Genomic DNA, 27,670 nt, shown 5'->3' with positions numbered 1-27,670 from the left:
ATCGCCGTTCGGGGTCGGCGTAAAACTGTAGGTCCCTCCGCTTTGTGTGACAACATCAAGGCGCACGACACAAATCGGAGGAGAAGCTTGGCCAAACACTAAAATATGTGTAAGCGCCAATCTATTATTATTATTATTACGTATTATGTTTTCTAACGTAAGATTGAAGGAGACACACGAAAGTACCTACAAGAAGAGCGAAGGAAGGCCATCAACGTGCGTAGCCGTCGAATTGTAGGTAATTTCGGACAAAGACCCATGCCAAAGCCAAAAAGAACTTGCGGCAATATTAGACGTGACTCAACAACACATTTAATTACGAAACCTTTCGGTATGGTATTGAAAGTCGGAAAATTGGGTGCCTCACGAACGAAAACCAAGAGATATCGAACGGCATGGCAAATGGACTCATTAAGACAATTCAAAGCGCCAGAAGATGTATGTTAAGCACGGCGAACGCGGACCATCGATGTGGAAGACAAATATCCATAACAGCAAGATAATGCTTTGCAGTGGTTGGGACTAGAAGGGAATCCTTTCGATGGGGCTCTCTACAGATAATAATCCATGAATTACCAGAAAAGTGGGAAAAAGTCATAGCTAGAGGTGGGTAATACTTTCAATAAAATGCACTGTACCAATTTGTCAAAATACATTTTCCAAATCGAGAAAGAACCCTTTGAACTTACTTGTTTACCGCATAAAAACTTTTTTGGTCACTGATCACGGAGCGCACCTGGGTCCTACCGATTGGTAGGCTGTAACTAAGTATAACCACTCGTTTATACCGCCTGTTATGTAAAATGGCGCTAAATTTTTTGAATTTGCTAGCGATTCGTCACACATATATGCACATAGTGTTGCACAAATCACCAAATATTTCCTTTACATACAAATGCACTTATGCCTGAATTAACAAAAGGTAGTGAGTGAGCAGTTAAATGTTATCTACGTCACAAGTTACCTTGACATAACCCAACGATATTTGTTTGCTAGCTGCTGGTTGGTATAGCCATTGCAACAAATTTCGTGATCGGCACACCCAATGAAGAATGAAATGAAAGCGAAAAGATCGGAAATTGGCAAGGACGGTAACGAAAAAAAATAAATAAAATGAGGAATAACCAGCATTTCGTGGTAACTGCCTTTTTATGCATGAGTAAGATTAGTGGCATTTAGTAGGGCTCTCAGGTAACCCGTACGAATGATGATATTAGTAGCTAAGCAGGAATTGTTGGTGCTCTAGCGCTTAAGCAGTAAAAGTCATGTGAGCGAGGGAGTATATGTATACTACAAGCTGCGAAAATTGCGGCAAAACAAAATTGTCAAAAACAAAAAATAAAAAATCGCCAGCTTTGGAGAAGACTGCACCGCTCCCAGAGTAAGCAGAGAAGCTACGCAACTGGTTACTACTACTGCACATAATTTGCCTAAGTTTAACTCTCACTTACAACAATTGTAACCGCAAACTGAGCGAAAATTGTTGCATATCGTGTCAGGTTCTCTATCAGACAATTTACCTCTCAGCTGGAGCTGTTGGTGGAATTTCGAAAGACACTTACCTATATTCCACTAGCAGAGCGTCTTTGTCGCTAGTTGAGGGGTTGTGCAACAGAAAACACACACAGGAACGTACACACACACACATACATATGTATCATACTCATTTGTTGTTGGTTTTGTTTGCATATAGAGTAGCTTCGTTTGGCGCCATTGCAACAGCAGTTGCTGCTTTATATCTTAAGTTGCTGCTATATTTTGCGCTCTTGGCGCGCGCTCAGACAGAGAAAGCAACTGGCGAGATTGTAAAGTGAAGAAAGAAAGGGGGTCACAACTTTCACGCGATATAAAAATCATGATACCAATTCGGCCGGGCCGCATTTTCACGTCAACGCTGAACGCCTAAAGAGAGGTCGTTTGTGTTTTGGTTTTTATTCGTCGTCTACCACAGCTAGCTTGTGTGCTGCGACTGACTCAAAGTGTAAGAAAATTGATACGCTTGTGAATTTTCGATCGACGTCCTTCTTAGTGACATTAACCCAAAAATCATTACAATTAAATAAAGAAACAAAAAAAAAATACAATTTCAATTGGAACTCAATATTTTCTCACACATGAAATTTAACGGTTAATAAAATTTGAAATTCAAATAGTGCCAAGTGCAATAAAGAAACATATAAATTTGCGGCTGCTATTTAAACTATAGTGAGCGTGGAAAGCTTTAAAAAAAAAAATCTGATATTTAAAAAAAACAAAATCTGTTAAGTTTGAGGAAGCTATTAAAACGATCGTGATTAAAAAAATAAAAATAAAAATTGCAAACAAAATTGGAAACTTTTGTGAAGAAACAGTAACAAAAAAGCGAACGTGCCATTTGATTGGATATTTTGATTGGATTAAGCAAAAAAACACAGAAACACATATAAAAAAAAATAGGAAAGGAGTAAGCTATAAATAAAAGAGCTGTACAACACAAGTGAAAGGATTACAATAACTATCCAAGCAGGTGAGTCGGAAAAAAACAGAAAAAAAACAACAAAAATAGTAACATTCGAAAAAAGTGTTGTCTTGTGACTTTCTTAAATCATATAATGATGTACATAGTCAATCGGGAGATATGCGCTGAAGCGAAAGTCCTGCAATGAAAATAATATGTCGTGTGGTAAAAACAAAGCCCATTTCAGATTAAAATCACTCGTCTGTTTTAAAAACATGCGCATAACTGTGATATTTTTTGTTAGAATTCAAATATGGAAATTTATAATTTCCAAAGAGCAGAAAAAGGTTGTGTGATTGACGGTCGTTTTTTAATAAGTATGCTAGAAAATTGTCAACCTACCTGAACATTAGAAGATCGGAGTGAGAAAATGATTACAACGGTCTGCCACGATGGGAATATGTATGTACATACATCGCCACTATCAGAAACACTGTTCACATAGACCAGTTGGAGAGTGGAAGGGCCGGGCCTGCTCTTTAGAAGATCTACTGTATTAGGAAATCTTCGAATGGCCCTGAAATTCGAAGGCTGATAGGAAGATTGTTGCAAACGCAGCAGAAGCCAAACTAAACGTTTTTCTCAGTGTATGGTGAAAACCGCGATATCCAGCAGGGAAAATAAAAATTTTACCGAATTGAACTTTACTTGTTGTCACTTTAAATATTTTTGATAAAAACTGAACTCAAGGTCAAATAAAATTTGAGGGAAAAAAATTATAATTACATGACCACTTATAGAAGTCGTAGCAACAGTCTGCCGATAAAAATAATTTTGCTACAGTTTTGCTTGCTAACGTATCGTTTAAGTGAAAACGTGTTTGGCAAGGCCTGTAGTACTAATGGTCTGAAAAACTAAAAATAAACATTAACATATCACATATCATTTCTGTCACCCTATACCATATAGGATTTAAGATCGGCTATAGATTATTGACAGGTGTTTCATGCAACTCTCCAATTTCATTTTAAATTTTTTTGCAATCGTTCCACTGAGCGAAAAGCACAATCGTTTTTTCTACCAAGTTATGGTTCGATTTTTTCATGGTTAATAAGCCGATTGTAAGAAGTATGATTCAAGTTGATCATTTGAAAACACATTTGTGTATCTGGCTGTAGCTAAACGTGCAGATATGCTTGCTGTTTTTTGTTGAGTTCGAGCGGGTTCTGGTTCGAATGCTGCCAGAGGCGGTATAGTGTTTTTTTATGGTTTTTGTTAATTACGAAGAAGCATCAGTGAAGTGCAGAACACGATCAGCCGACGAAGAAACGCTTGCTGTTATTTGCCTTCAGAAGATGCGAGTTCGAATCCCGTAAGAGTCCAACATGTTAAAATGATAATACAAATTTTTGTTTTGTATGAAAAAGCATCTGTGAAGTGCAGAACATAAGCGTATTCAAACGAAAAAAATCGGCAACCAAATATTTGTTCAATGTAAACAAAAGTGTGGTTAATATTACCAAATCATTGTTGAAAATATCAACCATGGTATTGTTAATATCAACCAACAATCACATTGATTCCTTTTCAAGTTTGAATTTGGTAATATTAACCAAGTTTTGGTTAATTTTTTTTCTCAGTGTCCCTTTTGAATCATAGTAATTTAGACTGCATTAAAAATGAGTCTCTGGTTAAGGTGCACACTACCACTCGGTAGAACCCAGTTTCGATTCCTGATCCGACCAAAATAGTTACAAACAAATGAGGTTGTTTACAAAAGCGGTCACCCCTGGGCAAGTAATAAAATGTATTTTTGTCATAAAAAAGCTTCTCATAAAAACCCTCTGCAGTTCGGAGGTAGCGAAAAACTCGTAGGAGAAGCTCGGCCAAGCACTTAACAAATGTGCGTATTTTACTTCCTCCTAAAAGAAAGAAACGATGAATTAATAATACGAAATTGCATTGTAAAACTAATGTAAGCTAAGAGGTTTGTTAAGTATGTGATTCAATAGTATACGGAACAGCCAAATTCACTTTGTTCGACCTTAACCTTAGAGTGCGTTCACACAGAAAGCCGAGCGGCGCCGAGCGAAGCAAGGCCGAACAAAGCGAAGCTGCTGGTGTTCACACTGAACGAAGCGAAGCGGAGCTTTTCTCACAGACCCTGCTGCAAAGATACCACAAACTCAATTTTATTTAAAAGATTAGTTTTAAAATTCGTTTTTGTTTGAATATTTTGATATCTTGTAGGCGGCAGCGACATGAAGCTAAAAAATTAAATAGAAAATTCAAAATCAAAAGCTGTTTTGCTTTCAGCTCCAAAACGCTTATGAAAAAGCTTGCTGTATGAACACTTTCATACAGCTACAGCAATTTGAAAGCTTCACTTAGCTCGGAACGGCTTCGCTCAGCTCGGCTGCGCTTTCTGTGTCAACGTACCCTTAGCCTTAAGCATAGAATAGTAAACTTCTTGTTTACCCCTTCCCTCTGTGCAGCTACCTTTTATGAGTAAAAGAGATTGTATTTGGGATTGTATATTTATGAGAAGCAGTCTTTCATGGCAGAAATACACTCGGAGGTTTGCCATTGCCTATCGTTATGCTGTTAAGAAAAAACCTTTTTTCCATATAATTTTGTGATGTTGCTTTGACCAGGGTTTGAACCCAGGCCTTGAGGAGTGGTAGCGCGCACTGCTAACCACTACACCACAGCGGCGAAACAAATTCGGGAAATTCCCAAGTCTGGAATAAAACACGAAATCACAAAAATCGAGAACGGTTCAGAAAAAAAAACTCGAAACACTCGGGATCGTCCAAGAAAATTTCGAAAAGTCATATAAAATATAAAAAACAGCGAGTATATCATGTTTTTTATCATTACCTAAAAAAATAAAAGGAAAATATTGCAAATTTTTCTCTTCTTAAATCATCTGGCGAACTTGACCTTTTCTTTTTTCCTTAAAAAACCAAAATTATTTAAAATCAACAATAAAAATAATCACGGCTGCAATTGTCGAGTGGTTAGAGGTGCGCATGACCACTTGGTAAGTCCAGGGTTCGATTCTGGAAAAAATATAAATCACAAACGATTTAAAAAAAGTAAAATAAAAAATATTTTCGAAAAATATTTCACTATGGATTATTGTTATTGAAATCTAAAATATTTTATTAACAATATCTGTTATAAATCGGCTAACAGCTACCTGCTCAGCTTCTGATGAAGAAATAAAAGAAGAAATTACCAAGTATTTTGTATTCTCAAAACAGACCATGCACTCATAGATGACCAAATAAAATACCGTAAACTCGTACAAACAAACGCAATGGCTTTTTACCAATTAGGCAGCAGCAGCATCACTAATCGTACAATGCAATTTAAAGCTACATCGCGGCATATTGCTACCAAATACATATGCATGTATGTATGTACATTAGGGTGGTCCACACGAAAATCAACTTTTCAGAATTTTCTTGCTGCTACCCGCAGACTTGTACAAAATGGAAAATAAGGAGATGGAGTGGAGCAAACGTAAAATTGACGAATTCTATTTTTTTTTAAATTAAGAGGTTTAAGGAGCTATTAAGCTATCATTTAATTTATAAAAATTTTTTAATATCATAATTTTTTTATATCTGGAGAATTCGTTAACCGATCGAAATAATTGGTATATCAAGTTAAAAGCATTCGAATTTGCTATATTTTGATGATACATAATTAACTTTTTATAAAAGTTACACATTTTCGAGGTATTTACGGAGTTTTTTTTTTTTTGAAAAAATGGGACAATTTTCGATTTTTATTTTACTCATTTCTAAAAAATATTATAAATAAAGAATTAAAAAATAAGCATTTAACAATTAACGCCTGGAGTCAAGCAAAAAATTTTTCTGCTGTAAAATATGTTTTTTTCAATTTTGTTACAAAAAAAAACTATAAAAAAAAAAATAAAAAAAGTAGTTCCTTAAACCTCTTAATAAATTACTTATCTTTCAATTAAAGAAAACAATTAAAAGTCACTAAAGAAATGTAGGCTTTAGACCTTTTTCAATAACATATTTCGTGTTGGCACCAAAACAAAAAGGTTTCGGACCACCCTAACGTACATACATTAGCATGCCACATACTACTTAGGCTACCAACTCATCCGACTACTATAGTAGTAGTCACTTACTATGCGTAAAAGTTGAAACGCATCTGCTATTTTATATGTACATATATCGATGGTCCTCCGCAATAATGACACAACTCAAAATTTCATATTTTGGAGTAGAGCCCATTAATGATTTTGTGTATCGTAATTTAGCAATAATATGTCTTGTAATGTAATTGTTCCGGATTATTTGCAGCTATTCTGTAGGAAAAATTTGTAAGCTTTCAAATTTTGACTTTTTCTAAGATTTAGTTGGGATTGGACTGAAAAAAGGGCAAGGAAAAAGCCCTTAATCATGATAATATAAAAGTTTTAAACGTTCCTTATTTAAATTCAATTCAAGGCTTTTTTTTCGCGAAAATCTAAAAAATTCCGCCAGAAAACTTCAAAATGCATATTGTAGAGATTAAAGTTTTTTGAGTTAAAAACTCGAACGGAGAAAATAGTGAAAGATTGAAAATACAAATTTTTCATATAACGAAACTAAGTAGTTCACTTGCAAAAAGATTAACATTTCTAAAATAAATGTATTTTTTGATTATTTTTCAGTTTTTTTTTCTTTTTTTAGTATCTTATTTTGCCCTTTTTGCGATTTCTAGTGCCTTTTCCCGCCTATTTCGTTATTTTATTTTGGTTTTTAGGTCCTAAAAATCCGTTCTCTGCTTATGTACAGTCAGTCAATAAAGTTTAGGTACAGCGAATTTTTTACAATATGGGCAACTATTTTTTAAATATTTTATTTTTCGCGGTTTTTTTATAAAAATATGGCTAATTCTACAACAAAAAACCAAAAAATTAGAGTTCCAAACCTTGTGCAAAATTAAAGAAAATTTTGCAAAATTTCATTGAAATATTTCACTTTTTATTTACGCTCTCTAGAAAAAAGTTGAGTATGCAGTTTTTTAGCCCATTCAATTTTAGTATGTTTTTATAAAAAATTAGCGAAAAATAAAATATTAAAAAAATAGTTGCCCGTATTGTAAAAAATTCGCTGTACCTAAACTTTATTGACTGACTGTATGTATTAATCTAAGCCGCTATATAACTCAAAACATGAAATTTTAAGTTGTGCCGTTATTGCAGAGGACCATCGATATATATATACATATGTATGTATATATTTTTACATACCACACACACTACATGGATATGCGTGGCAGTATATTTTCGCTGTAGTGTGGTGATGATTGTGGTGAAATTTCTCCACCACTTTAAGTTTATATTTACATACATACATACATACATACATATGTACATATGTAAGCGCACGCGAGTATTTTCGTGCGAATGAATGAAAGTATGGAATTATCCATCCATCTCTCAATGTGGCTAGCGACGACTACTCATTTCATTGTTTTTTTGCATCTTTCTATCTTTCTTTTTGAGAAAAGCTGCTGTTGCCGTGTTGTTATTGTTGTGGCAACTTTTGTTTCAGCAAACGTTTGAATTGTAAGCTATTGGCTGTGTGTGGTTTATGCCAATTTTCTCGACTATATACCTACTACAAGTTTGCCGCTGCAAGCCTTGGTGATGGCAAAACGACTAGCAACAACAATAGCAACAACTACTTACATACATAAGTACATATCTATTGCTGTACCAAGCTGCAATAGTCATTTGCGGTAGTTGTGACTAGTTGTTACTACTTGCTGCTGTTGTTATTCGTTGCTGCTTCTGCCGTCGCTGCTGCTGCTGGTGTTGTTACTGAAATTTCTGAAGCGATTAAATGCTACGTAGACACCATCCAGCCAATTGAGTTTTATTTGAAATTTTGCTCCACTTTGTATAGCAATACAATGCATATGTATGTATGTATGTGTGTTTGGTAGACCATATGGATAGATGTATGAATATTGCTGCTATTGTATGTACATGTGTATGCATGTATGCATCGCTGCATTGTGCCGTGTTGCGTTACAATTCACATTACGATCCAATTGTTGGTATTGGATGTTGGTGCCTACCGCCGCTGCTGGTTGGCAACTTTCATCGCCAATTCTACTAAAGATTGCAAGCTATGTTGAGCGTTAACAATTGCTGCCGCTTCTGCTCGTTGCTGTCGGCTGTTGGTCGCTGGCGGTTAGCAGCTCGAAATCGTGCACAAAAGTGACAGAACAAGTGCAAGTTACCAGCAGCATACATTTGTACGTTCCACCAGCAGCAAAAATACATAAACACCTACATACATAGGTACATACATATGTACAAACATACATTGGTAAATATGTAGATACCTAAAAACGAGGTATGCAGCGTTATTGCAAGTGTCATCAAGTAAAAGAAAGTAAATTCAATACCGGCACGGCGCCGCAATCTATTAGATGCGCCTGTTGGTAGGTACAACCAGGCAAACACAAAAATTGCATCCACACACAAGAATGCTTGCACAGCTTTTGCTACAACAGCAGGTGTCATGTGCATTGTGCATTGTACCTATACTCGTACTATGTATGTATGTATTTTATCGTCACGGGCGGCCCTTCATTTTGGCTGTTTGTTGTTTCTCGTTTCGATTGACTGCCCATTACCGTTCAAAATTTCATTCGTACGAGTTATTGCTGCAACATTTTTGTGCACTCAAGTGTTGCACAGTGATTTCTATGCTATAAAAAAAAATACAAAAATAAAGTAACAGCCAGGCGGCGATGGTGTCGTATATGTAGATGTGCTGGTGTTGTGTTGAGAAATCGGGCACACTTCTCTTAATAGCTTTAGATTAGGTGTGGAAGCGTAGCAGAAGTGTACGAGTAATATAAAATAAATAGATATTGTTATAGGCTGTTAGGCTTGTGTGATTAAAATTTGGAACTTTTATATTTGTAAGCATGTAAGCGGTATTTAAATATTTTTTTCTTTTTTTCTTTTTTCATGTGAAACATTTTTGTGATAAAGCGACAGGGTGAAATTTTACTGTGTACATATGTATATGTATGTATGTATGTATGTATGTACGTACTTGTATTATAAAGTTTCGAATGCTGATAAACAGGGTGAATACAGCGACGTTGCAACGAGTGCGCAAACACAAACGGCAAGAACATATGCACATACAGTCAGCGTCGAAAATATGAACACCCTGACGACGGTTTTGACGATTTAATTTTTTATGTGTATTTTCCATTGCAAATTTTTCTTATTTTTTTATAAAAATAATAGCCGGTCTCGTATGCGCCAGGCTTCGCCACGCCCTGAATGTGTAGATATTAACTAAGATGCGATTGATAAATAAACAGATAGCAACCTTACTAAAAAGTAATATATAATTGCGCCAAGCCCTTTCATTTGACACTTCATTTCTTGTAATCTAACGAACAGCCCACATTTTTTAATTTTTCGCACAGGTTGCAACCGTCTTCGAAAAATAAAACCATACTGCAAATCGGAAGGTCAAGTCTTTTCCTTTGACACCTCATGTCGCGTATTATACGTACATAATTTTTAAATAGGTGGCAACCACACTCAAACAAAAAATAAAAACTTATTGCACATGCAGAGACCATATCCTTTCACTTGGTATCTCAGTTTTTAGTCCAACAAGCGGAGAAGATCTTATAATTTAAAAAAAAAGTGGCAACCCTCCTCAAAAAGTCGAAATTTTTTATGTTTCCTTAACGCTTAAAGTAAAATTTCATCAAATAACTTAATCATACGGAAGAGGTTGATATCAAAAGAAAGGAAGAAATTATTCACCAACAAATTAAGCTTTTAAGTCTAACATTTTCTACACATCATTATATTTTATTTCACATCACCTACACACTAATTACATACATATATGCATGCAAACACATTCACAAATATATGTACATTTTGTTTTCTGTGCTGCAATTGAAAGTGCGAAATTACTAGTTGGTGGGCTGTTCGCTTGGCTGGTTATATCGTTATTTGTTGAAAATTTCTTTTTTGCATTCTTTTAGTTAGTGACGGCTGATGAGCACTTGAAAAAAAATGAAAAAAAACAAATATAAAGATACAGTTAAAGGCACCGGTATGTTGCAAAAAAAAACAAAAAAATATATGTATGTACTCGTAAATAGAGCTTAAGCTTGCTAGTATCGGTTTGTGAAAAATGCGCTTATTTATGCTTATATGCATACTTACATACTTACACACACAAACATACAGTCAGACCAACAACGCCTTCGACTTTAACGCCATCGCCACCACCAATACGGCAGCCAACTTGCCACATGCTTAGTTATTGTAATTTAATAATAAAAATGAAAACCACTTTCTTCGCATGCCTGACAAACGATCCAAGGAAAACCTGAGCGCTACAGCGCGCCACTGTCACTGGCTACATTGTTGTTGTTGCTGCTGCTGACGGCTATAGCTGATGCGGTGCATGCGCATCTGGTGCATAACGACCGACAATAGCATACACACACACATACATGCATGCATAACATACTTATGTATGCACATATAGAAAATGTATAAAAATAGTGGCAGCAATAATTTTCAATGGCCAAGCAGCACATGCATACATACATATGTATACATATGTAGCAGCAAGAACAACATTCATTGCGAATAGTCAGCAAGCAAGTACGTCGGGCGGTATATTGCAAACCTGCTGCTTATAACTCCATATGCAAACATACATACACCTCCATATGCAAACATATGCATAAAAAAGTACTCGGTAGCGTTCGTGCTTGCCGTTTCGTAGTTGCAGTCGTTCAAGAAACTAAACCAACAACCGAAATTGGGTCAATAATTAGTGCGCTGAAATGCAGTTGCATGTTATTTGTTGTTGTTGTTGTTGTTGTTGTTATTTGGCTTTTCGCATACTACAATTGCAAGAATAACGGCAACTTCTTGCTGCCAACCAACCGCTGAAGACTACTACAATACGCTACCGGTTTTCATGCTATCGTTGCTTATCTGCTTCTGCTGCTGCTGTTGTTGTTGCTGGTTAACGAAGCATTGCAGCTCGCCTGTAGTCTCGACAATCTCGACTAGCAACATCAGAGGATACGCAGAAAATAAAGATTAAAAAAAAAAAACAGTTTGCACTGGTTAAAACAAAAGAAAGAGTAACTAAAAGACTGGCACTGAAATTTAATGCCATGGTTGTTTGGCTCCGAATGGCAGAAGTCGTTGTGGAAACGGTAGAAAAAGTGCAACGAGCCCTTGAGTTTTTACTTTCATTTCTACATGAACCGGTTTTTGGGTTCGTTAGCTTCGCCACGAGCGACAACAACAACAACCATTAAGTTTGTTTGTAAAAGCACTACCAAAGTATGTGGAGCTGCTATTGAAACAGAAAGTATTGTCCGTAAAAGGTGAAGTGATTGCCTTTTATCGGGCTATTTCTTTTACTATAACTACAGTTACTGTCTTGTTGGTGTGTGTTGATATTGACAATTCCATTGATTTTTTATTATTTTTTGCTTAATTTTCATAGTTTCTTAATGTAATAGCAAATATGTAGTTAACACTAAAGCAAATAGCAAAACAAGTTGCTCGCTTAAGTCTTTTGTTCAATAGAAAATGGAATATGTAGGTATGTATGTACATACATAATAATTAATGGAGATCAATAGCTTTTTGTAAGGTTTTATGCACCACTACACAACTGTTGAACTTTGTTAAACTTTGATTAGCTTCAGCGGAATGTTTTTTTTCTTAATGTAAATAATAGCAATTACAAATTTTACGTGAACATAAATATTTATGTGCCTATATACATATTTCGTATGTAAGTATGCAGATATTTCATGAGCCAGACGTAAGAAAAATAGTTAGGCGTGTTGATTTATTAAGTATGAAATTGAAATAATTTTACTGCTGTAGAAACACGGCAAGCCTAGCCATTTTAAATTTGAACTTTTGGCCACGAACTAGTAAATGGCATGTCTGGTGACCTTCGGAGCTATTTAGTCTGAGCCGCTACCAGTGGATATCTAGCCAAAGGTGAATACCCTCTTTCTGGAATTACGGATGCACAACAAAATTCACTTAAAAAAACACAGCGCCCTGCAGCGATAGAAAAGGCCCACAACGAATGCATACACATTGGGCCGCCTTACGAATAAAAAATATACAACTGCTTTTTCTTAAAATTTCAGACCTTTTTACTTAAAATTATTCGAATAACTATATCGAGTAAAAGGTGTGAAATTTTAAGAAAAATCAATTGCTCCGCTTTTATTTATGAGGCCCAATAAATTTGAGCATCTACTGGGTCTTCGAGCAGTGAGCTCACAACCCAGCGAATAACGTCTTTTAAGATTGCTGCGGATGCCCCAGCTTTATGACCAGCCGTAAGGCCAAGGGCTTTCACAGAGCACACCCCACTAAAGCTACCCACAAACTCCGACGCACAGTGGGAAATTTTCCACTGATTTTATTTACAAAAAAATGGCCAGAAGAATAAGTTTTTTACTGAATCAAATATTTGTTTTTTTTTTTAATAATTGGAATGCATTTTAGAAGAGATTGTCTAGGCCCGAATTCCAAAAAAAAAAAAAAAAAAATTTGTGAAAGTCAAAATTTGTTTAAAGAGCCATCAAATTATGGTTGATATTTTAAAGGAGGTAAAAACGATTTTGAGTTCGTTGAACTCGTTGATATTTGTGTTCATAGAATTCAATCCAAAATGGCGGCTGCTATAATAAATATATATATACCGAACAGACATTTTCTCAATTCGGTCCTTGACAAACTTTTCTAAAATCCACACCACATATTTAAAAAAAAATATTCGATTCAGTAAAAAATTTACTCTTCCAGCCATTTTTGAACAAAACCAGTCAAAAATTTCCCACTGTGCGACACGCCGAACATCGCCCGGCCATCTTACCGATCAGAGAGCAAAAGATGGGAATAACATATGTAGGTACTCTAGACGAAAACAATGGAGGAGACAGAGCACCCGGGCAACAATGGAAATGGATCCAACACACATTGGCAAAAGTATATAGTGCTACAAAGCAGGACCGTAACGGTTATCACCTTCATGATAATAACTATAATTAACCGTTAAGTTCGTTTTACTATTTTTTCGATACAATTTAACCGTTAATTTACGATTTTTTTTTGATCAAGAACAAACTTTTTTTGAATATTTTTTATTTCGGTAAATTTTTGATATTCTTTTATATTTTTAACCCACTTCAAAAAAAGTAGAAGGTTATCGATTCGTCGGAATATTTTATATTATTTTTTATGTATGTTACCGCATAATTTTGGACCACGTTAACCGATTTCTACACTCATGGTTTTTCTATAATTCATGTTACCTCAAAGTTGGTCCCATACTAATTTGGTTTAGATCCGATCATTGGATCATGAAGAAATTAACGATAATCTTAATTTTTTTTATAGGAGAAATGAAGTCGGTTTTGTTTTTTGCTTGAAAATTACTTGTTTTCGATCATATTATAGCCGTTGTTTTCAGATTTAACTGTTTTAAATTATAAAAGATTTATATCGGTAATAAATTTGCAGCCACCTTTATAGCGGTTAGGAATTATCACAAAAGAACGATTAAATTTGACCGGAAAAAATAAAAATCTAGACTTAACGGTTATACTTGATCGAAAAAATAAATATCAAAATAAATAACAATTTCCAATGATCTAGAAATACAAATTTTGATATAATACGGTTATTTACTACAAGTGAAGCAGGACAACCCAGAGCTGCATAGAGAAGTTTTCTTCCTAAAAAAAAAAAATGTGTATTGGAGATTTATCTTAACTCTAAATATTTAAAAAATTCGAACTTTTACAGCAAAAGCAGAATGCTTTTAAAATTTATGTATGAAATGCTTACATTGCTGTTCTGAAGTTGTCAATAAATCTCATATTGTTTCAGATTTCCAATATTTCCTTCAATTAAGATATGCCTGATTTGATAGGACTGGCATTTACATTTTTATAAGAAACTAGCTTATACCCGCGGGTTGTGTGGTGACCTACACAAAAATGAAAAATAATTCAAAGATGGTATTCTTTATTTCTGCACTCATTTCACAAAGCTCTATACTTTTTTTAAGCGAGTTAAGGTACTCCGGCCGTTTAAAATTATGGAATTATAAAATCTCGTTTGTACGGTAGGCTTTGATATGGTAACATGACAGATACCAATCCCTCTTAGTTTAGCTTAAAATTGCGCCGCGTGATCGGTTAACTTTCTGGCAGGTGCCGCGTTTAATTTTGTGCCACAGATTTTCAATGGCATTTAAGTCTACAGAATTTATCCAGCCACTTCATTTAATTAACTCCAAGGTCTTTTAGCATTCGTTGAATTTTCAATTATAAAAATTAGGATATATAATCTTGAAAGAATATATGCTTGACCGCAGATACGTACATATAATATGTATGTATCTACATTAGGGTGCCCATCGAAATGATTTTTTTTTGGAAATTTCAATACCCCCTACCCCCTAATCTTATTCGTTTTTATGATAAACTATTTTTGCTAAAGAGCGATTGTATATATCAATTTTGAATAAATATTGATGAACTCCTTAGCCACACTGCTTAAAAAATTTGAAATTCTGGTACATACACACATATAAATTCAAGGCCGTATTTATGAAAATTCGCCTAAATTCGAAATTTTTATACGATTGCAATAAATGAGGTATCAGTTTATTTGAAAATAAATTTATTTTTAGATAGTATTCCATATTTTGAAATTGTGGAAATTTTCGATGGTCAAAATTTAAAAAAACTAGAGAAATATTGGTATTTTTTTTAATTTACCCGATAAAAATCCCAACAAGCCTAGTCCGACAATAGATTATTATATACCTTTTCAAAGGCCTATATATCCTCTTCTCAGATCATATTCGATCTTTGAAATCAAATCAAAAACTGCCATTCAAAAACTCATAAGTCTACAAAATACTATTTTCTGACAAAATACTAATATTTCTCATAAAAACGATTATAATTAGGGGATAGGGTCTTGAAATTTCCAAAAAAAAAAACCGTTTTCGATGGGCACCCTAATCTACATGTGCACTTACGTATGAATGTGCACTCATTTAAGGAGGAATTTTCACTTTCCCTATCGAGACAAATGGTCGAAACAGACTTTTAAATGGGTCTATGTATTAGCGCCAGAGCAGCGCCTACCACTCGCCACCGGTAGTCTGCACAAGCCTACATACATATTTCTGAGCGCGGAAATTCATATAAACATACAAATCGAGAGGCAGTAAAAGTTGATTTTTGGCACAACGGCGAATCGCCTGCTTCAATTCGCTTTTCATAGCCGACAAGTATTTGTAGCAGGTATAAAATTGAGTGCCGGCACCTGTTGCATGTACGACTAGTTACTAGTATGTAAGTACATATGGCACATTTGCATATTCATTTTTTTACGACGATGTTGCAGTAATTGTTCGCGTTGTCGTTGACAAAACTGGAGCAAAGAAAATTAATTGTTGTCATGTCTATTTTACATAATTCAAATGCTTATCGGGTGGCATAAGCGCTCTAGTATCTGCGTTGCTCTATATACAAACGTATATAGTCACATTTGTTTAAAGTCGACGTTGCCTCAAATACTACTGCGGCTCGCTGTCTGTTGCTTTTTCTTTGACTGCGTTTGCATTGCTTTGCTTGCTTGAATGCACAGTTGACGCCGCTGATGGAATTGTTGATAACGCTAGGCGCTTGGTGTTAGTTAATGGTCGTCATTGGCGGCTTATGTACATACATATGCGCTGCTTTGACTTTTGCTTTGGTGCGAAAACCAGTTTACAACGCTAGTGGGTCTACGCCAGTGAATGCAAAAATTACTGGCAATTAGTATGAAAGTTTTCAACTATATTTGCTATTAAAATGTTGTAAATTTCCAAAATAAGTTGACTGACTGGCCAACTCGCTGGCTGGCTGGCTGGCTCTTGGCCTATCTAACTGTCTAGTTAGTGCTTATAGCTGCAGCAACAACAGTGCGGTGCGTTAAACTTAAATGTTTACAACATTTTTATTAAAAAAGGCATACATACATACATAGTTATATGAGACGTGTTAGCACGTAGATGAAGATAGAGATGTGAACTAATAGCATGCGCATATGTAGTTATTAAAAAATGTTTTAAATTACTTTCACGAGTTATTAAAAATTAAATTACTAACACTTGCACAGTAGCACAGGTGCAGCGAAAATTGTTTAATTGGGATGTTGATGCGCATGCGCACAGTTTTACAATTCTCAAACGCATGCGTAAGCAGAAATACTGATTTTCTAATTAATTAGTTTTGCTAAATCTGTAGTCAATATGGATGTTTTTTTATGTTAACAGTTCTCTTCTAAGCATCTTCTTTCTTATATCTATATATAGCATTATTTCCATTTTCAATACAAAATATATTCTTTTGATCAAAAAATTGCCAATAAGTTGTACTCAGAATGAAGACTTAAACCTGGTTTCAGAACGTCTATGAGCTGTATTATTAAGGCAAAACTAAACTCATTGCTTTTACAAGGGATTCGTTTTGAGGGCCGATGCCCTATTATCCAAGCGTTTGTTTCATAAAATTGAGCTGTAATTGAAGTTCCAATAGGCATGCCTTCAAATTTTTTTTTATTATGATTATACTCGATTTTGTATGTCTTCATTCCTGGGTAGAAGTAAAATACATTTTAGTGATTTTTATGAGCTTTGATTTACTGACATTGGGGTGGTACGTTAGGGTAGGGTAGGAAGTGAGATCTGGTGGGTAAGTACTACAACGGGGTATTTGAGGTCAAGGAACTTTGGAACAATAAAATTTTCTCCACGAGATAAGAAGAAGATGCTTCGCATTTTAAGATTCGACTATAAATGCTTCCAAAAATATTAAGAAATAAAATAGATAATTTTAAAATGCAAAACCCATTTTCCCAATACAAAAGTTCATTAAAATCGTTGGAGCCCTTTCCGAGAAACCTATGTATATATAAGTATATATATAAATTTATATACAAGAGTTGCTCGTTCACAGTAACAAGATTACATAGTAGATTTCTCGCTAAACCTATATATTTTAATGCATGCGTTTGATTGCGGCTGAGAGTTTGACATCGTTCGAAACTCATTGAGAATTTTTGTTTATTTTGGAAGGACACCTATTTATTTTCATAACTTCGTTACAGATAATCGATATTATTTGTTTCTTGTGGTTTAACGCTTTGCAGAATTCCATACGAAAAACAAACAAGTTTGCTTCTTAAGTCTTTTGTTAGGAGCAGAGGTGCGTTATTGTCGGTACTAAAATCACAAGCTTGATTACCCAATTTTTTTCAGCGCATTTATTTTTTGGCGATCACATTTCACCCATTTTAAACATAAATATTTGTTTCCGTATAAAAAATTAATGAAATGGGTAAAAACAATATATGTAAGCTTCAACGCAAATCATTGCGCCGAACCCAATTCGCATATCACAAGGACAAATCAATGATTATCACAAACAAATGCAAAACGCTTGTAGATAACCATGCATCATGGTCATTGAAAGTCACAACTGACAAACAATGTAAATCACAAAATATTTTTAAACAAAAGCAAATACACATTGCAATGATTCTTCCAATTTCACTTTCACAGCAAACAAATGCCAATGCCGTGTAACCGCACAACATTCATTATTCGCTTGTGTTGGCACAAAACAAACCAACATTTTTTAAGTATGTATGTATTTCTAAAAAGCATTCAAAAGTTATGTTGCTGATGTATGCATGTATGTACATACCGCCAGCTTTGCTTTGCTAAAAAAAAATCCTAAACATCGATCAGCAATGACTGATATCTTTATAATGACGCGAAGATGGAAGAGGCAAGAAAGAGCATGACAAATAAAAAATCCAGATAAAAATTCAAAATTACAAAAAAAAAACTTCAAAATAGCAAGTTTATTGGCAGCATTCATTCGAAAGTAAATAGCAGTAATATAAAATGGTAATAGTCCTATGTATGCACATATTTATGTAAGAAAAACAAAATAACAATAACGATTAACTGACTTTGAGACCAAAATTGGATTGGCATCGATTGGTTGCGCCTCAGTGACTTTTTTGCTACTGCTTTTGTTGGCGTATGTATGTATATGTCTGTGTACATATGTAAGCATATACACATTAAAGTATGTAACTATGTTGTTGCAAAATGAAGTGGCAACAAGTGGCACGTTCGAAGAGGCAGTCACTGGCTTTTGATTGTTGTAAGACCGCATACAAGATAAATCAATGGTGTTGCACTATGCAGCGATATGTATCTAACCGCTATAATCGACCGCGTTAGTCGGGAGCAACGGCAAAGGCATCTATCTGAAGCTGTTTTGTTAGCTGAGTAAATGTTGCCGCTGCAGTTAATACGTATGTATGTTTGTATGTATGTATGTATGTACATATGAACTTTTGCTACAATAAATGAAGAGAAATTTTTGTATGCATAGGAAAATGCATATACTTTTAACTACATGTACATATACACACTAATATACATACGTATATATATATATATATATATATGCAAATATGTACTAAAGAATGTCAAATGCGCATAAAATTTAAACTTAAACAAAATACTGTATGAGGCAATGTGTGAATGCCAAAGAGGCCAGCTCAATTGACAAAGGGTAAATAAAAATTTAAATTAAGAAAGAAAAAACCGAAAAGCATCCACAAAAGTACACAAAAGGTGTTAAGAAAAGAAAAAAATAATACCCATATGTACATATGTATGTATATGCCTTCGGGCTATGATTTCGCCTATCCATCAGTTGGCGCATGCTACTCGTAAAAGAAGAAATTCCTCTTCTCTTTTTTACTTTAATTTCATTCCATAATTGTGCATATGTACACCACAAATTCACACAGCTTTTTGAAAGTCGCTGTGCACGCTTTTACGAAAACGAAAAGGCCCCTGAGGCGAATTTATTTTTTTTTGGTTTTGTTTGAAACAATTAGCAAATTTTTACGCACTTTAACGAAATTAGCTAGGAGTTGTATATGTAAATACATAAAACTATGCTTAAATAAAACGCTAGAATGATGATGGCAGACAGAAAGAAAGTGTGAAGTTAAGTTTATTAATGAAAACGAATGTTTCTATGCGCCTTCAAACCACTAATTTACTTTCGAAAAATATACATATGTATGTATGTATGCACCATGCATATTTTAATAAGTTACTTGAGTTTATGGTTATTGCATGCGTGATGGTGTTAGAAATCGAAAATTTAAAAAAAGGCAGGCGAATAAGATTTTGAGGCAAATAAAAGATTCGCAAGCACAAATTAGACTTTCCCGAGAGTCAAAAAATCTTTTTAAAAATGTACGCATCCTTCTTCTACACTCATAATTAATTCTTAAAAACTTAAAACTCATATAAACTGACGCACAAGAAATGTAAAAGAAATTCTTTTCTATCAAAATTTCTTAAATCAGCATGATTCAATAATACAAGGTTGTGTAATTTGTGACAGCTAAAATTTGACACTCCTTTATCTAGATTTGTATTTTGGAAGTAGGAGAAAGGGGAAGAAAACGGTAGTAGAAAGGTACTACAAAAAGTACGGAAAGTATACAATTAGAAGTAAAATGTGTATTAATTATTCTATGCGATTTTGCAATATATTTGGTGTTTTAATGAAACTACTAAACAATACATAAATATGTGCATTTTTGATTTAAGTTATTCATCATTTCCTGGAACCGACCGTTCAGCTATGCAAAAACGAAAACTGCAGATCAATAGAACTTTTTATGCTCATTTCAACCATGCCAAAATTATTTGGCGCAAGTAAAAAAATCAAGACGTTCTAGAAGGTTAAAGTTCAGTTTTTAAATTTTTTAAATATTAATATCTTACGAACTGTAGGTATAACCGATAAAAAAAAACTAATGACGCCACCATAAAGATAATTAATTTGTCTCATAATTTATAGCTTCTTGTATTTTTAAATCAAAACCACTAAAAAACGAACAAATGTTATTTTTTCATCAAATAATCTTTTTTGAAAAAAAAACTGCATAATTAATGGTAAAGAAATTTATATTATTTAGAAAGTACAAGTTATTATCTTTAATTCGATATTACATATTTTATCATGATGTACTTTGGGGTTTCCACAATTCAGTGATAATAAAAAATACAAATAAACAAAGCAAATAAACCTCTTATATCTTCGTTATTTTCTGCCTGCGCCAAATAAATTTGGTATCGTTATAATCAGCGTAAAAAGTTCTATCTATCGGTATTTTTGGTTATTTTATAGCTAAACGGTCACTATTCTACACTTGTTCTAGAAAATTACACAAACGAAGGTGATGCCAACGAATATTAAGTATGACGAATTTTTGGTTTTACTACTAATATCACTAGAAACTGTAGTGTAAGCAACATTCTGCACAAGTAAAGGAGCCGATTTTATGTGTGGGAGCGAGAAGACTGTTTTATTACAAAACCTTTCTATTATTGAATCATGTTAAATCAGTAAGCAGCTCTCAAGAAAAATATGGTCGTATTGTTTATTTATTTCTTCAAGACAATTTCAACAACAGTCAATTATTTTTCGAGCAGCAGAAATAATGGAAAATATTTCATGTGATTTTTCTTGAGAACTATAAACAGACAGCCCTGAACCTATTAAAAATTAATGAGAAAACAAAAAAAATTTATTTTCGTGTCGATAAAAATCGAAATAAATTTAATAATATTAATGCCTATCATTTTTTTATTGTTTTATTGTTATTCATCCAATTCATATAGGAAATGGACTTTTTTTTTGTTTTGTTAATTTATTTTATTTTCTGCTTTTATCGATTTCAACAACATGTTTTTTTATCATTTCAGGTCCAGTATTAGACGGGTGAGTTCTACCAGATCTTATTGCTCTGTGCAATAAAGACGCCACTGACAATATCGTTTGCATTTCTTTGTTGAACGACAAAACTAATACTACATCAATTAAATACCCTCTACAAAAATATTTCTGAGGTAATTTTCAAGCAAATTTTCTATAAATAGATCATTCTGTGCGTTTGTTGTAGAGTCATTCTTTAGAGCTGGGTCCTTTCATAAAGAGAAATTTTACTTAGGAGACCATAATTGGTTCAAATAATTTTTTTTTGGGGGAATCCGTATTTGGTAAAGTCGCTAGGACCGACTACAATAAATAGACAAATTGAATGTTCAATTGTTTAGGTTATACTGGGTTATAATTTGATACAGGCTATGACCGGACTCTACCTTGTGTGAAAGCATAATTCGAATAGCTTTCTGTTATAGCCTGGCCCTTGTGGCTTAATTTCAGTATCATATGTTTCGAAAAACAAGCTTTCTAACCCATTTTTTTTTTTGTTATTCATTAAATGTAATTTCTTAAATGTTAAATTTTGTGTAAACTCAAATCTATGTATTTTATTGGAGTAAAAATCGAAATAAGTAAAATAACGAAAAACGATGCTGAAGATGATACAACGCCGTAATACATACCTCCAACTGATAAGATCCTCAAGTTTTCAGGAAGGAGTTTTTTAAGATATGCATTTTTGAAGCTTAATTTTTATTTTTTGAAAACGTAAAATAAAGTTAAAAAAAAAATAGTTCAATAAGACTGATTAATTGTATATTAGTGTTAGGCGGTGTATTTCCTTTGTATACACAGATTTACTTTTGCAAAGTGAAAACAATAAGCACAAGATAACAGCAAAGAAAAAATAATTTTCTCTCCAACTCAAAGATCCGGATTGGCCGCATCACATCACAGCGGCGATGGAGAAAAAAAAAAACAAAATAACCAACAATAACTACGTACATACTGCCAAAGAATAAGTATATGAATGTGACTTGTGACTAGTTGTCTTCATATATTTCCTTGTCGCATTGCTACTGCTGCCAGCATAGGCGCACTGGCATTGCATTGGACAGGACAGTAATACTCTAATAATAAATCAGTTAAAGAAATTATTGAATCGCACTTGATACTGGTTCACCTAGTTTCGAACGTATGGCGCCTGCTGTGCATTGTGTACACTTTCTTGACCGATGCGCTTAACATTTTAGGGGGGAAAAAATTAAAAAAAAAATAAATAAAATAAATGTGACAGTCAGCGAAGCGAGCGGCATTATAATGCAGCAGTTGGTTGAGACTGGTACATACATACATATGTGTATTTGTAGGGGTAGATAAACACATAAAGAAATTAGCCATGCACACAAAAAAAAATAAAAAATTTTAATTACCTTAAATTATATTTTTGGATCAAACAATAAAACAAAAACTTTGTTACCTCTTTCGCACGTAAGGAGCTATGAATGTGCTTGGTGCTCTTGCCAATTAGCTCAAATCAACAGCAGAATAAATAGAGACACAGCGAAATGCCACACAGCGTAGAAAATTTTGTTTGCAACAACACGAAAAAAATCAGCCATAAATCGCCTACTCAACGCACGAAAACAAAGTCAACAGCCTTGCATATCTGTACTAACATACATACATACATACATACACGTTCATACATATAAACATACATACGTATTTGTAAATATATATTACTATATAAAAAATAAAATTTAGAAAATTGCTAGAGCAAACGATGTAAACAACAATAGCATTAGACGTTAAGCGCCTGCTGAGAAAGAAAACCCACCATAGAAAACCGAAAGACTTAAGAAAGCAACTTGTGCTGAGTAAATTATTTTGTTTTTGCTTTTTTATACCCGAGCGCACTTGTGCACAAGGGTATTATAACTTTGTTCACATAACGGTTGTTTGTAACAGGCAAAACGAATCGAAATAGATATAGACAAATGTATACATAAACGATCAGGATGAAAAGAGAAATCGATTAAGCGGTGACTGTCTGTCCGTCCGTCCGTCCGTCCGTCCGTCCGTCTGTCCGTCCGTCCGTCCGTCTGTCCGTCTGTGCACACGATAACTCGAGTAAAAATTAAGATATCTTAACGAAACTTGGTACGTGTACTTCTTTCGAGCGTAGGACGGATGGTATTGAAAATGGGCAAAATCGGACAATAACCACGCCTACCTCCCATATAACGGTAATTTTCAGAAATACGAAAACTGCGATATTTTAGTAACTACTGAAGATTATTAACTCAAAATTGATATTTACAATAATTTTTAGAGGAAAAATAAGAATGTTATACATTTTTGGAAAATGGGCGTAGCCACGCCCACTTATGGTTACATGTGTATATCTTGGTAACCGCTGCACCAATTTCTTCCAAACTTGGCACAGTTGTTGGCCTTGGTACAGGATACCAAATGGCCGAAAAGTTTTAAAATCGGACAATAACCACGCCCACATCTCATATAACGGTAATTTGGAGAAATACGAAATCTTCGATAAATCAGTAAATATTAAAGCCAATTTATTCAAAATTGATGCTTGCAACAACTCCTTACCAGGAAATACGTCTATAATAAAATTTTGAAAAATGGGCGTGGCACCGCCCACTTATGATCACATATATGTATCTCGGTAACCGTTCTACCAATTTGTACCAAACTCGGTATTTTTATTGTGCTTGTTACATAAAAGCAAAACGATGAAAATTATTGAAATCGGACTAAAATTATGGCTTTTCATATAACGGTAAATTTTAGAAATGCTTTAAACGTCAATATTTTGAAATTTAAGGATGCTAATTTACTCAAAATTGATACACCCCGGCTTACCGTGTAGCGGTAGCTTTCGGAAAGGTGAAAATCATATATTTAATATTTACGCCGGGTATTTAATGTTCGGCTCCGCCCGAACTTAGACTTTCTTACTTGTTTCTAAATGCATTGTTGCTGTTGTACATATATTTCAAGTAGTAGTTAACTTGTTAATGATTGCACATTTAGGTGAATATCTAGTGATTGCAAAGTTTGTTCGCCTAAATGCGGCGTCGGCCGGCTGTTGGATGTTAAATTCAACGCTGAGCAGTTTTCACATTGAAAATTGAGCGAAATTTAAACTGTGCGCCAATTTGCTTCATATCATTTCTAGCTACATAGGCGGCTGTAGCAATTCGAATCAATAAGTGAAAATAAAGTGTGTATATGTATGTATGTGTGTATTGTGTATAAGGAGTAGAGTTTATGCAAAATGTACAAGAGTGAAATTTCGGATGAATATGTGGGTGTAAGAAAAAAAAATCAAAACAAAATTAAAGAAATAAGGATAAAATTCTACTAAAAAATCTCTACAAAAGCATAAAACCCATACAAAATAAAAATAAAATTAAAAAATAAAATAAAACAAAGAATATTTATCTCACTTGAGCTTTAGGAATTTTTATTAAAAAAATGTTTTTGGCTCTTCCATAAAAGAAAAAAAAAACTTATTAACAGTTATTATAAAAAAACCAAAATAACAACTAAATTAAGTTAGTCAATTAAGTTAATTTAAATTAGACTGAATCAAATGAAAAAAACTAAGCATCAAATTATATATGATATAAAAAAAATAAAAGTAAATAATTATTGTCTCTTACATAAAATAAAATAAAACACAGAATAAATAGATTAAAATAAATAGTTAAATAAATAACATACATATGTATGTATATATAAAAATTTATATTATTTTTTACCATAAATATACATAACAATAAAATAAAATTTAAATGAATTAGCATTAAAATATCGAGCCCTAACCGCCAAAAAAATGTAAGTGACATTTTTTTTATTTATTTTTTGATGCAGAAATGTTCCTAGAGCATCTAGGTCCAAAAAATGTCGCTTACATACAGTGGTGGAAAAATAAATAGGGACATGATATTTTAACAATTTTTTCCTGCTTTTCTTTTGTTTATTTATTATTTATTAATATTTTTTTATAAAGGTATAGCGCACTATCTAACAAAACCATATAAAATGTCGTGTCTCTAATTACATTTCCACCACTGTATTTTTGAAGGTCAGGTCTCGATATGTAAAAATAAAAAAAATATTAAAAATGTCTTCAATATAACAAGTAATCTTTAAGCAAAATACAACATAAAAACATAAATTTAGGAGTACCGTTAATTTCTTCATGATCATATGATCTGATCGATTCACATGGTTCAAAGTTACGCGGTAACATATATAAAAAAAAAACACATATATATTTCAACGAATTGATAACCTCCTCCTTTTTTGAAGTCGGTTAAAAATAAATTTTTTTTCCAAAAATATAATAAATTACGAAATATGCAAAAAATGTATATATTAATATAAATTTAAATTAAAGAAAAACAAAAAGGCGGTAAAATAAAATAAAAAAAGCAAAATCAAGAAAAAAATAGGTAAAATAGAAAATAGATTACAACAAAAACTTAAGTAAATTAAAACAAAACTAAACTAACTTAATAAATATATCATAAAAACGTACAAAATTGCAAAAACAAATAAAATACATGGAGACATAACTAAATTGAATTACGAAATCAAGCATAAAGTTATATAAAAAATAAAATAAAAAGTTAATATAGGAAAACAAAATAAAATCAAATAAAAAGTAAAATAAAAAATTAAATTAAATAAAATATTTAACAAAAATATATTTAACAAAAAAATAACAAAATTTGATTATATAAAAAAATGAAGCAAAAAATATTAAAGAATTGCAAAAAACAAAAGCAGCAAAAAGTTAATTATAAAAACAAAAAATTATATTGTTTATTCGTATCTTTCTTTCTTTGTTAAAATAATTAATTGGCCTGTTTTAGTTTTCATACATTTTCTCAATTAAATTTAAAGTCAAAATCGTACGAGTTGGTTTCCGATGTTCTGGAAATCATGCGAATACATTTCAATGCATTTGCACATTCATCCTTCATGCTAATATATCCGGAGAGACTGGTTGAGTTGCGTATTGGTAAGAAGCCGCTTTCATGATTGTATCAACATATCTATTAGGAGGGCAACATCTTGTGGGACCGCTCTGCAAAATATGGTTGCCAACACTAGTTTACAAGCACGAATTCGCCTTGGCCACCTTTGATAGCATATGTCACGTGGTTCTAACGAATGGGCGTAGATGATAAATAACTATCATATGATTAAATATGAATATGATTGACACTTATTATAGTGAGAATAAGCTATCCGCTAGCTGAACCAAAGCTGTGCAGTGTACTTCGCTAGAAGGACAGTGTTGAGCAATCTTGTTCGGTCTACACTTAAAGGAACCACAATTTAGATTCCTTCCGAAGTAAAATATCTAGGAGTAATTCTGCATGCCAAACTTTCAAAAATGTCTCACGTTGATCATAAGACCCTTAAAGCGTTGGCGGTATTTTGACAATGTAAACAGGGCTTTGGCCAAACGTAGGTTCTACACGTGGTGCGGCAGGAGTTAAAGTGTCTGTAGTGAAGGCGTTAGCCATACCTCAAACTACTTCCAGACTAACCAGTTCGGCAATGGAAGTATCGACTAAAATAAGTACTGTTGGAGAACATAATGGACCTATTTTTATAACGATTAAATAATATTTTTTTTCTATATACATACCTGTGCATGTATGTGGGTCAATTCATGACCAACCGACCAATAGTTGGATTCGACCATTTTTGATCTGGATAAATTTAGGTCAAAACTTTTCTCTTATCATATATCTGCCAAAGGAGAAAAATAAAAAAATCTGAAATTCAAAATTTCGCAGTTTTCCGAATTTTACAAGTTTGTTTTTTGAATACCTCATGGTTCTGCTCTCGTCTTAAAGGTGATATTTGGGGCTATATAAAAAATATGCTTTAACAAAATTGGAAAAATTTAAAATTACATCTTTTAAACTGAAAAAAAAATCAGATTTTTAATTTTTCAATTTTTTCTTAAAAGATCCTGAAATTTTCAAAAAATTGTACATTGCAAAAGGTCTACATTAAAAGTAAATTCACATTAAATATGGATTTTTTAATATAACGTCATTTAGAGTTTGTAAAGAAAATTGTTTTTAAAGTTCAAAAAATTATACCTCTAAAAACAGTATCTAGATATTTCACCTTTTTTTAAGTTCAGTTGGAGGTATTGTATGAAGAAAAAATTTCTCAAAAATGTTGATAAGTTTTTGCCTTTTAAGATTTTTCTATTAATAAATTCTGTAAAGGTTTTTTTATTTTTCGAAATGTTCTTTG

At 33.3% G+C, this 27,670-nt stretch overlaps 1 protein-coding gene across 1 annotated transcript in view; it reads left to right on the top strand.

Moving 5' to 3' along the window:
- Positions 1–1,835: 1,835 nt before the first annotated feature.
- LOC118746736 overlaps positions 1,836–27,670 on the top strand; it is a 127,208-nt gene continuing 101,373 nt past the window's right edge. Inside the window, exons 1-2 of the mRNA XM_036480638.1 lie at positions 1,836–2,506; positions 21,394–21,409. The gene's annotated coding sequence lies outside the window, so the exon portion shown is untranslated. The remainder of the gene's footprint in view (positions 2,507–21,393; positions 21,410–27,670) is intronic.

The sequence above is a fragment of the Rhagoletis pomonella genome, unplaced genomic scaffold (assembly GCF_013731165.1).
Source record: "Rhagoletis pomonella isolate Grant_MI unplaced genomic scaffold, Rhpom_1.0 Rhpom_scaffold_00011, whole genome shotgun sequence".
Classification (NCBI taxonomy): Eukaryota; Metazoa; Arthropoda; class Insecta; order Diptera; family Tephritidae; genus Rhagoletis; species Rhagoletis pomonella.
Note: the sequence above shows the minus strand (reverse complement) of the source record. Positions and strands in the feature narration are given on the sequence as shown.